This window comes from Pelobates fuscus, chromosome 6, assembly GCF_036172605.1.
Source record: "Pelobates fuscus isolate aPelFus1 chromosome 6, aPelFus1.pri, whole genome shotgun sequence".
NCBI classification, from domain to species: Eukaryota; Metazoa; Chordata; class Amphibia; order Anura; family Pelobatidae; genus Pelobates; species Pelobates fuscus.
The window spans coordinates 207,254,659-207,267,539 of record NC_086322.1 but is presented as its reverse complement, the minus strand read 5'-3'; positions in this window follow the sequence as shown (position 1 = coordinate 207,267,539).

Below are 12,881 nucleotides of genomic sequence, written 5' to 3'. Positions count from 1 at the left end.
CCGAATTGCGCAGGCGACCCCTCTGTCCCAGACCAAGAATCTAAAAATGTTCTTAAATCATTTAACAACTGTCCTGGGTGTCGTGTGTGTGGGAACTCACCACTCGAACCTCTGGCCGCAGCTGGCTGCAGAGGCGCCGTCCTTCCGTCCACCTTTTCAGGCACCGGAGAATCCCGTTGTCGCCGACTCCCATCCGCCTGGACTCGCCTCGAGACCGTAGGGGTATTGCTCCGAGACCTGTAGGGAGAAGGAAATCTGGGTAGTCTGTCCTGAACCTTCCTCACCCGCCTTTCCTCCCTACGTTCCTCCCAATCCTCCTCAGCAACGCTTCGTCTCGCAGGGCGACTGCCCTCACGAGGTGGTCCCCTCCACCGATCACTGAGCCTCTCTCCCGGCGAACCTGATCTTCTCCGATGACTCCTCCTCCTGCTATCCCTGGAATCACGCCTCCTGCAACAGGAGCCTGCTACGCTGCACCCGCTCCGCGCGGGTGATCTCTCCCTGCTCCCTGAACTCCTTGTTCTGCTCCTCGAAACGCTGTGCCTGACGCCAGAGAAGCGTCGTTCTGCTCTCCACTCACTCCCTGCGGCCTCCCTGTCATGAAGCTGACCCTGGGAGCGGCCAGATGGGCCCTCTCGCCTACCGCTGACCTCCCGAACCAGCTTAACAGTAGGAGCACCCTGTCCCTCAACTGTCAGTGCCGAGCCTGGCCTCTCCTCGGCCGTCTGCCCCAAGCCAGATTCATCATCGCTATCCTGGCAGCCTGCCGTGCGCCCCGACCCACTCGCTTCTTGTGAGGTCCCCTTGTCCCTGCATCTGTCTCCCTGACCTGCCTCAGCCTGAGACATCCCTGCCATCACTCCGCTGTCCTGGCCTCCCCCCAAGGCCTGAGGGGCCGTCATACATCCGCCATCACCATCACTCCCCTGTCCTCCAGCATTCGCACTAGTGGCTGACTCACCGGGACGTGTCCGCTTCGTGCCGCCGCTCACATGACTCCCAGCCGGCCTGGCCTCCGTCCCGGCCGTCTTCTGAGATCCGCCCGGACCGTTCCTCCTGCCAGCCGCGGAACCGCGTGGCTTGGATCCATCTGCCACCATGCGCTGTGCGGCCGTCCTCGCCAGGCCGCTGCCGCGCCCACCGGAGCGAGCCGTGCGCCTGCCTGGCTCTGTTGCCCGGGCCTCACCCGGACCGTCGGTCACACCACATCCCGCCGAAGGGCTCCTCCTCCGCCGCGCTGCGGGCCCAGCGCCCGGGCTCAAACGCTGAGGTGGTCTCGTCTTCCTCGCCGGTCGACGGGCCGGTACCGCAGGAGCAGGCCCGGCAGTCCCCAACTGCTGATGAAGCCAATCCAGTCCTCTGTCCTTCACAGCTGCCCTAACGCCATCCAGGATCTCATCTAGCGACGCCATAATCCTGCAGAAACGACAAAGAAAAAGAACCTCGCCGACCTGACACAATTTACAGGTAAGAAAGGCTCTGGTTAAAATGGCCCCTATTCTAAAATGGCTGCTCTTTATACTCCCAGTCTCCGCCCCCAAGCTCCGTTAAACTAGTCCAACCCCCAAACACTAGCACCTGCCCACTCCCTGGCTCTGTCAAGGCCCACTCCTCCTACTGCGTTGTTCCATGGGCTTCATGTGAAATAGACATGACAAAGTGAATAAAATTACAATAAGCTATACTTCCAACTATAGAGGATAAATAAGGATCAGAGGATGCAAACTATCTCAATTTGTCATGGTGATGTGAACAAATATATGTGAAAACTTAAGTGAAACAAAACTAACTGTGCCCAAAATAATCAAAACATGGAGGGAATAGATCGCTCCTCTAAAGATTAAAATCGTGGATGCAGAGTACATTACATTAAATGCGGATGTGATGAACCTCTATGAGGTATAAGATTAATTAAAGAAATAGTAAGAAGAAAGTTATCCAATGCCTAGAAAGCAGGGAGCACTTCCAAATGGTAAGAGGAAATCATGGGACATATACAAAAAGATAAGGCATCACATAGTGTTTTAAATACTGACTATTAAGGAACTCAGAGATGCAATGTACTGAGAAATAATCAACTAATAATTCATTCAAATACTAAGTGTAAATTTTACATAATAATGCCACTAAGGAAGAATCTTCACAATGATTCAACTGTATATAAAGAATATCGTCCCTAACTGACCCATGAGAATCCAAAAATAATATTGATAAGGAAATATATCCTTCTAAGAAGAATGTCAATCTATACAGAAATGTACATCAAACTAATAAAGAAATTAAAGAAACATAGATAATATTATGTTTTCATTTAAACCATATGGGGATACAGCATTGAGGTGATGTATCCAGTACGCCTCACGCTGTAACAAGAGATGTGACCTGTCTCCTCCATGAGATAGTGGTGGGATATGTTCAATCGCTATAAATCGGAGTGCTGGCAAGCGATGTCCTATTTCTAGGAAATGTTTAGCCACAGGTTTATCAGACTTTTGGTCTCTGTAAGCAGTGTTAATGGTGGAACGGTGACCTCGAATATATATATATATCTTCTTAATTTATTCACTTTAAATTTTTCCTTTTTTTTCCCTTTTTTCACTATCAGGGGGACTGCTTGTCAGAGTGATCCCATGGTCCCTGGTAGTCCTAATTTCCAGAGAGGGGATGGTCTGGGCTGTCAGACAGTCCCTCCATAGAAGAAGAACTCAGCCGGCGGGGGATCGGCGGCGATCGGGTAAGTACATATGGAGGGAGAGGGAGGGAAGTGGGTGATTTTTTTAATTGTTTTATATTTTTTCTTCACGGAGTGCCTGCCTGATGCTACCGATGCTCTGCCTCACTGCCGGGCGCCACTTGGGGCAACCCGGAAGTGATCGCTCTGGGAGAGCTTGAGGGGGGGTATTGCAAGATGCTGTTATGGGCAAATGCAAATATTGTATTCCTCAAACTGTGTACTTTGTCTTTAAGAGATATTGCAACCTGACAAGGTGTTAGAAATGGAACATATTGTTTTTCATACAGGTTTGTTTAAGCAATAACCTCTTACTTGCATAATATGTTTACGCCATTTTGTCCCAGACGAAATACGAGAAGTATAATGCACAAACAAGCTTCAAGGCTATGCTACGACTCTTTTAGTACATAATATACTGTGGTAACCCTAAATAGATGAAGATGTTCAAACTATTAATGATATTTACAAGCATATAGTTTAATCTTATAAACTCTGCTATAAATTATTGTAATGGATTTTATATGTCTATATTTATATTTTTATTTTATAAAATATCTAAAAGGCAAAACGTTATTGCTTCAAAGACAATCCTTATTTTATATTTTATTTCAATTATTTATATATTTTAAATAGAGGATCTCTTACTAACTATATTAAGATATCTGTATGGTTAGCCCTGCTAAGTTATATGATGTTATAGTGGTAAAATAAGGGAACCAGCGCTGTAATCAGCCTTAAGGATCGTTTATTGTCGGACGTACCTGATCCTTGGTCACTAAGGGGTTGAATAGAACAGCATGTTGTAAATAAACAAGGATAAAGGATAAAGTTAAAGGATACATTTGTGCTCAAACGTTTGCATTGATTTTGAAAATATGACTGATCATGCTAAAAAAATAAAAAATATATATTTTTATATTATTATTTATATAGCGGGTGGATGAACAAACATGTAGTTGTAACCAGACAAGTTGGACACACAGGAACAGAGGGGTTGAGGGCCCTGCTCAATGAGCTTACATGCTAGAGGGAGTGGGGTAAAGTGAGACAAAAGGTAAGGATAGTATTAGACTAATGACAGTTGCATGAGAGGAATCAGTCGGGAGCTATTAACAGATAATTGATATGCTTTTATGAAGAAGTGGGTTTTTAATGAATTTTTGAAGGAGTGGAGACTGGGTGAGCATCTAACGGAGGAGGGAAGTGAGTTCCACAGAAACGGTGCAGCCCTGGAGAAGTCTTGAAGGCGAGCATCAGAGGTGGGAGTACGGACAGAAGATAGACATAAGTCTTCAGCAGAGCGTAAGGGCCTAGACGGGACACACTTGTGTATTATTGAAGGATCCTTATTGAAGGATAGTGATCATATGAAGCCATTTATTATCATATACAGGGAGTGCAGAATTATTAGGCAAATGAGTATTTTGACCACATCATCCTCTTTATGCATGTTGTCTTACTCCAAGCTGTATAGGCTCGAAAGCCTACTACCAATTAAGCATATTAGGTGATGTGCATCTCTGTAATGAGAAGGGGTGTGGTCTAATGACATCAACACCCTATATCAGGTGTGCATAATTATTAGGCAACTTCCTTTCCTTTGGCAAAATGGGTCAAAAGAAGGACTTGACAGGCTCAGAAAGTCAAAACTAGTGAGATATCTTGCAGAGGGATGCAGCACTCTTAAAATTGCAAAGCTTCTGAAGCGTGATCATCGAACAATCAAGCGTTTCATTCAAAATAGTCAACAGGGTCGCAAGAAGCGTGTGGAGAAACCAAGGCGCAAAATAACTGCCCATGAACTGAGAAAAGTCAAGCGTGCAGCTGCCAAGATGCCACTTGCCACCAGTTTGGCCAGATTTCAGAGCTGCAACATCACTGGAGTGCCCAAAAGCACAAGGTGTGCAATACTCAGACATGGCCAAGGTAAGAAAGGCTGAAAGACGACCACCACTGAACAAGACACACAAGCTGAAACGTCAAGACTGGGCCAAGAAATATCTCAAGACTGATTTTTCTAAGGTTTTATGGACTGATGAAATGAGAGTGAGTCTTGATGGGCCAGATAGATGGATTGGTAAAGGGCAGAGAGCTCCAGTCCGACTCAGACGCCAGCAAGGTGGAGGTGGAGTACTGGTTTGGGCTGGTATCATCAAAGATGAGCTTGTGGGGCCTTTTCGGGTTGAGGATGGAGTCAAGCTCAACTCCCAGTCCTACTGCCAGTTTCTGGAAGACACCTTCTTCAAGCAGTGGTACAGGAAGAAGTCTGCATCCTTCAAGAAAAACATGATTTTCATGCAGGACAATGATCCATCACATGCGTCCAAGTACTCCACAGCGTGGCTGGCAAGAAAGGGTATAAAAGAAGAAAATCTAATGACATGGCCTCCTTGTTCACCTGATCTGAACCCCATTGAGAACCTGTGGTCCATCATCAAATGTGAGATTTACAAGGAGGGAAAACAGTACACCTCTCTGAACAGTGTCTGGGAGGCTGTGGTTGCTGCTGCACGCAATGTTGATGGTGAACAGATCAAAACACTGACAGAATCCATGGATGGCAGGCTTTTGAGTGTCCTTGCAAAGAAAGGTGGCTATATTGGTCACTGATTTGTTTTTATGTTTTTGAATGTCAGAAATGTATATTTGTGAATGTTGAGATGTTATATTGGTTTCACTGGTAAAAATAAATAATTGAAATGGGTATATATTTGTTTTTTGTTAAGTTGCCTAATAATTATGCACAGTAATAGTCACCTGCACACACAGATATCCCCCTAAAATAGCTATAACTAAAAAACTAAAAACTACTTCCAAAAATATTCAGCTTTGATATTAATGAGTTTTTTGGGTTCATTGAGAACATGGTTGTTGTTCAATAATAAAATTAATCCTCAAAAATACAACTTGCCTAATAATTCTGCACTCCCTGTAGTTGTTTGGCTACTTGTTAAATCATAATGATAACAGAAATCACCCTAATGGCCCTTATCAAAAGTTTACATACCCTTGAATGTTTGTCCTTGTTACAGGCACACAAGGTGACACTCACAGATTAAAATGACAATTAAAGGTTAATTCCCCACACCTTTGTCTTTTTAAATTGCAATTAGGGTCTGTGTATAAATAGTCAATGAATTTGTTAGCTCTCACGTGGATGCACTAAGCAGGCAAGATACTGAGCCATGGTAAGCAGAGAAGAACTGTCAAAAGACCTGCATAACAAGGTAATAAAACGTTATAAAGATGGAAAAGGATATAAAAAGATATCCAAAGCCTTGAAAATGCCAGTCAGATAGAATAAAAAAAATTCATCCACAACTGCCAGAAGGATTGTTCATGATACAAAGGGGGAAAAAAAAACCACACAGGTAACCTCAGAAGAAATGCAGGCTGCTCTGGAAAAAGACGGTGTGGTTGTTACTAGGAGCACAATGTGATAAAACTTGAACAAAAATGAGCTGCACGGTAGAGTTGCCAGAAAGAGCCATTACTGTGCCAATGCCACAAAAAAAAGCCCAGTTACAATATGCCCGACAACACCTTGACACACCTCACAGCTTCTGGCACACTGTAATTTAGAATGACGACGAAATAGAGCTTTATGGTCACAACGATAAGCGCTATGTTTGGAGAGGTGTCAACAAGGCCCATAGTGAAGCATGGTGGTGGCTTACTGAAGTTTTTTGGGTGGCAGGGGGGAGCTCTAAATGAACAGGGAATCTTGTGAAAATTGATGACTAGATGAATGCAGCATGTTATCAGAAAATACTGGCAGACAATTTGCATTCTTCTCCTGGACTTTCCAGCATGACAATGACACTAAGCACAAGGCCAAGTTGACCCTCCAGTGGTTAAAGCAGAAAAGGGTGAAGGTTCTGGAGTGGTCATCACAGTCTCCTGACCTTAATTTCATCAGTGAGATCTCAAACGTGCAGTTCATACAAGACGACCAAAGATTTTGCATGACCTAGAGGCATTTTGCGAGAAGAATGAGCAGCTATGCCACCTGCAAGAATTAGGGGTCTCATAGACCACTATTACAAAATAATGTACACTGTCATTGATGCTAAAGGTTGCAATACACCATATTAAGAACTAAGGGTATGCAGACTTTTAAACAGGGGTCATTTCATTTTTTTGCTTTCTTACCATGTTTTGTTTTCTGATTCTGGATTCGGTTATAACCTACAGTTGAATATGAATCCCATAAGAAATAAAAGAAATGTGTTTTGCCTGCTCACTTATATTTTCTTTAAAAATGGTACATATATTACCAATTCCCCAAGGGTATGCAAACATTTGAGCACAACTGTACATGTATAGTGATGTCGCAAACATAACATTTTCGGTTTGCAAACGCGAACTTCCGCAAATGTTCGCGAATGGGCGAACCGGGCGAACCGCCATAGACTTCAATGGGCAGGCGAATTTTAAAACCCACAGGGACTCTCTCTGGCCACAATAGTGATGGAAAAGTTGTTTCAAGGGGACTAACACCTGGACTGTGGCATGCCGGAGGGGGATCCATGGCAAAACTCCCATGGAAAATTACATAGGTGAAGCAGAGTCTGTTTTAATCCATAAAGGGCATAAATCACCTAACATTCCTAAATTGTTTGGAATAACCTGCTTTAAAACATCAGGTATGATGTTGTATCGATCAGGTAGTGTAAGGGTTACGCCCGCTTCACAGTGACAGACCAAACTCCCCGTTTAACGCACCGCAAACAACCGCATGTGCCTAAGCAAAGCAGTTGTACCTAGGTGGGTGTTGTACTTCCCACGACTCAGTTTCTTTTGGCACAGGTTGCAAATGGCATCGCTGTTGTCAGAGGCAGACACAAAAAAAATGCCCCACTGCTGAGCTCTGCAATGACGGCATTCTGGTGGTGGACACAGCATGCGTTGATTGGCGTGCTGTCGGGCTGACCCCGGGTGCCAATGCATGCTGTCTGACTGTGCCACTAGCGCCTTGCGATGACCTCCCCCTGCTTCCAACTCGTCTCCTCCTCCTCTCTGTCTCCCCATCTGAACTTTCGCCCTGTTCTTCTTCTTGCCGAGCGGGCACCCACGTGACATCCATGGACGCATCGTCATCATCAACCGCTTCGCTTGTATCTGACAACTCAGCAAAGGAAGCAGCAGCGGGTACAACATCATCATCATCACACCGTACGTCCATGTGTATAATGCTGCCTGCCTGAGACATATCCCTGTTATCTACATCCTCTTGCAATAATGGTTGCGCATCACTCATTTCTTCAAACGGATGTGTAAATAACTCCTCTGACATACCAAGTGAAGCGGCTGTGGTGCTAGTGTTGGTGGTGGTGGCAGGCAGGTGAGTGGTATCTTGAGAGGTGCCCGAAGCTAAGCTGGAGGAGGATGGTGCGTCAAGGTTCCGAGCGGAAGCTGTAGAAGATTGGGTGTCCTGTGTTAGCCAGTCAACTATGTCCTCAGAACTTTTCAAGTTCAGGGTACATGGCCTCTGAAAACTGGGCATTTTTCTAGGGCAAAAGGGAATCACAGCACCACGACCACAATGGCCCCTGCGGGGTGGCCTGCCTTTGCCTGTCATTCTTTTTTGGATTAGTGGTACTATGCGTGCAAGCTATTGTGAGACCAGATATGAGTGGCACTGTGCAGTGGCAGAGGTTGGCAGAGTACACGCTGTAGGCCTGACATACCCGCTTGAAGACAACTAACTGCTATTCAATCTATAACAGTGAAAAAAGTTTTGGTTTTAAATGCATGCTATTGTGACACCAGATATGAGTGGCAATGTGCACTGGCAGAGGTTGGCAGAGTACACGCTGTTGGCCTGACACACCCGCTTGAAGACAACTAACTGCTATTCAATCTATAACAGTGAAAAAGGTTTTTTGGTTTTAAATGCACGCTATTGTGACGCCAGATATGAGTGGCAATGTGCACTGACAGAGGTTGGCAGAGTACACGCTGTTGGCCTGACACACGCTTGAAGGACACTGACTGCTATTGGCTTACAGTGAAAAACGTTTTTTTCTTTTTAAAGGCACGCTATTGTCACACCAGATATGAGTGGCAAAGTGGACTGGCAGAGGTTGGCAGAGTACACGCTGAAGGCCTGACACCCAGACGCTTGCAGACAACTAACTGCTATTCAATCTATTACAGTGAAATTTTTTATTTTGCTTTTAAATGCAAGCTTATGCTATTGTGACACCAGATATGAGTGGTGGCACTGGGCAAGTGGGCACAGTATCCACTGTGAGCCTGACACAGAAGCTGGCAGGCAGGCAACTGCAATTACATTACACAGAAAAAAACAACAACAAAAAAACAGACTGATGTTCTAGCCCTAAAAAGGGCTTTTTGGGGTGCTGTCCTTACAGCAGAGATCAGATGAGTCCTTCAGGACTGTAGTGGACACTGAATACCCTAGCCTAGCTATCAATTTCCCTGTCAAATGAGCAGCAGCTACACTTTCCCTCCTCTATCTAAGAATGCAGCTTCAGAATGAATCTAAAATGGATGCTGTTCCCGCAACCCAAAGCGTCTCTTTGACACCTTTAATTCTCTTCTTCGCCCTGCTGTGGCCACCCCCAAAACTAACCTTACTGCTGATAACTTTGCATGTTACTTCACTGACAAGATTGAACAGCTAAGGAAATAATTCTCCCCTCTTTGCCTTTCTGTTTCTCAATCACACATAGATCATGCCTTTCCTACCCTTCAGACATTCTCCCCAGCTACTGACCAAGAGGTGGCTGCTCTTCTTTGCTCCTCTCGCCCCACCACTTGCCCGCTCGATCCTGTCCCATCTCTGGCATCGTCCCTGCTGACCTTAAACATGCCACTGTAGTACCTATACTAAAAAAAACATCCCTCAACCCATCTACCCTCTCTAACTAACGTCCCATATCCCTGCTCCCTTTTTCCTCAAAGCTTCTGGAAAGACTTGTCTTTACCCGTGTGTCTCATTTCCGCCCTCTCCACTCTACAGAGACTGCTCTTATCAAAGTTACTATCGACCTAATCGCAGCTAAATCCAAAGGCCACTACTCCATACTAATTCTTCTTGACCTCTCAGCGGCCTTTGACACCGTTGATAATGCTCTCCTTCTTCAAACTCTTCAATCGCTTGGTCTCTGTGACTCTGTCCTCTCGTGGTTTTCCTCTTATCTCTCCCAACGCTCATTCAGTGTCTCCTTTTCTAATGATACCTCCTCCCCTCGCCCTGTCTCAGTTGGAGTCCCCCAAGGCTCCGTCCTTGGTCCCCTTCTATTTTCTCTTTATACCGCCTCTCTTGGCAAACTTATTACCTCTTTTGGATTCCACTACCACCTGTACGCTGATGACACCCAGCTATATCTCTCCTCCCCGGACCTCTCCCCTGCCGTCCTGCAATGTGTCACTGCTTGCCTTTCTTCCATCTCTGACTGGATGTCCTCCCGCTTTCTGAAACTCAATCTCTCAAAAACTGAGCTCCTTGTCTTTCCTCCTCCTAATACTGATCCTCCTCTTTCGCTCTCCCTCCAAGTTTGTGGTACCAACATCAGTCCATCCTTGCAAGCACGCTGTCTTGGCGTCATACTTGACTCTGGTCTAACCTTTGAGCCTCACATCCAGCATGTTGCCAAATCCTTTAGATTCCATCTTAAAAACACAGCCCGCATCCGCCCCTGTCTTGCACCAGATACTACCAAGGAGCTTGTCCATGCTCTAGTAATTTCCCGCATGCATTATTGTAACCCTCTACTGATTGGTCTTCCCAATAGCCTGTCAGGGTCTTACCTGAGTTGGGAGTCTGTAGCGCAGATATGTTGCTCACCCTTGCAGATAGCCACAGGCCGAGGTGGTCAGGTAAGAATTCACCTGGCCTGTGGGTCTGTGCACGGGGGCTGTGCAGGATGCAGTACCAAATACGCAGGACAGGCAAGGACAGAACCAGCAGGATAGTCGAGGGATAGCCGAGGTCAAAGGAAGCCAGAGGTCAGGAACAACGAGGAGTAGCCGAAGTCAAGGGATGCCAGAGGTCAGAATAAACGTAGTCACAAGCCGAGGTCAAATATACGAAGCAGATAAACTGGAACACTGGTACGACACAGGAACACTAGATCAAAGACTTGACCCTGAGCACAGGAAGAGGCTGGGTTTAAATACCCTGCTGATGACCGATGAGAGTCAGGTGAGACACAGCCAAGTCAAGGTGCAGCCCCCGGTGTATTAGCCATGCCAGGATGAACAGGACCGGACTCAGTAGTCTCTGTGTAAAGCTGCTGTGGCTCAGAGGTAGAAATCAGGACTAGGACTGATAAGTTCCCCGGTTCAAGTCCCCTGTTGGGAACTCCAGGAGCGGCCACGTCTGGCTGTCTGTCTAACAGGTGAGTACCCTGACATAGCCGTACTGCACCCCTACAGTCCATAATGAACGATGCAGCTAGATTGATTTTCCTCTCTAATTGTTTCTCTCACACCTCACCCCTCTGCCAGTCCTTACATTGGCTTCCTGTATGCTATAGGAGTCAATTCAAGGTACTAACTAAAACCTATAAAGCACTGAACAACTCTAGCCCCTCTTATATCTCCTCACAGATCCATAGGTATGTCCCTTCTCGGTCTCTCCGTTTTGCCCGTTGTCCGCACTCGTACGGCCAACTCGCGCTTGCAGGACTTCTCGCGGGTGGCTCCCTTCCTATGGAATAGCCTGCCTACCGCCATCAGACTCTCCCCTAGTCTTGCATCTTTTAAGAAGTGCCTTAAAACCCATCTCTTTAGGAAAGCTTATGGCCTCCACGACTAACCCCTACCTCACATACCTGTCTCTTGCCCTCTCCTAAAGGGCAGCCCACCTTATTTGATTGCAAATTCATGTCCTAATGTGTTTTACACCCCACCTCCTATAGAATGTACGCTCGATTGAGCAGGGTCCTCTTCAACCTATTGTTCCTGTAAGTTTATTTGTAATTGTCCTATTTATAGTTAAATCCCCTCTCATAATATTGTAAAGCACTACGGAATCTGTTGGCGCTATATAAATGGCAATAATAATAATAATAATAATACAGCTCAGTGTAGTAGTTATGGCGCCAGTAGTGCCAGGATCCTATCCCAGAGTAAGTAGTCAAACCGTTTAAGAATAGTGTTGTCGCGAACCCGAAATTTTCGGTTCGCGAACGGCGAACGCGAACTTCCGCAAATGTTCGCGAACCAGCGAACCGCGCGAACCGCCATTGACTTCAATGGGCAGGCGAATTTTAAAACCAACAGGGACTCTTTCTGGCCACAAAAGTGATGGAAAAGTTGTTTCAAGGGGACTAACACCTGGACTGTGGCATGCCGGAGGGGGATCCATGGCAAAACTCCCATGGAAAATTGCACAGTTGATGCAGAGTCTGCTTTTAATCCATAAAGGGCAGAAATCACCTAACATTGACACCTGTCCTCAAAGCCCTGCCCTGATACACACTGACACAGAGCAGAATAGAGACTGTTCCCCCTACATAGGGTCACTTGGCAGGTATGGATTGACACCTGTCATCCAAACCCCTGATACACACTGACACAGAGCAGAAAAGGGACTGTTCTCCCTACATAGGGTCACTTGGCAGATATGGATTGACACCTGTCCTCCAAACCACTGATACACACTGACAGAGAGCAGAAAAGGGACTGTTCTCCCTACATAGGGTCACTTGGCAGATATGGATTGACACCTGTCCTCAAAACCCCTGATACACACTGACACAGAGCAGAATAGGGACTGTTCCCCCTACATAGGGTCACTTGGCAGGTATGGATTGACACCTGTCCTCAAAGCCCCTGATACACACTGGGGGGAGCTACTGTCCTCCCCAACCCCTGCGCGGTGGGTGGGGGCCATAAATCACAATGGGGTGACCTACTGTCCTCCCCCCCTCGGCCCCCACCCCTGCGCGGTGGGTGGGGGGTATAAATCACAATGGGGGGGCCTACTTTCCTCCCCCCCGGCCCCCATCCATGCGCGGTGGGTGGGGGGCATAAATCACAATGGGACGGACCTACTGATAGGAGTGGAGTATTGTTCATATCAGTTTAATACCTTCCGCGTCTCCTATCAGTGGACGTGTAAATGGCAGAGATTTTTCATTGTTGAATCACCTCCCCTTTTTAGGCCAAGGTG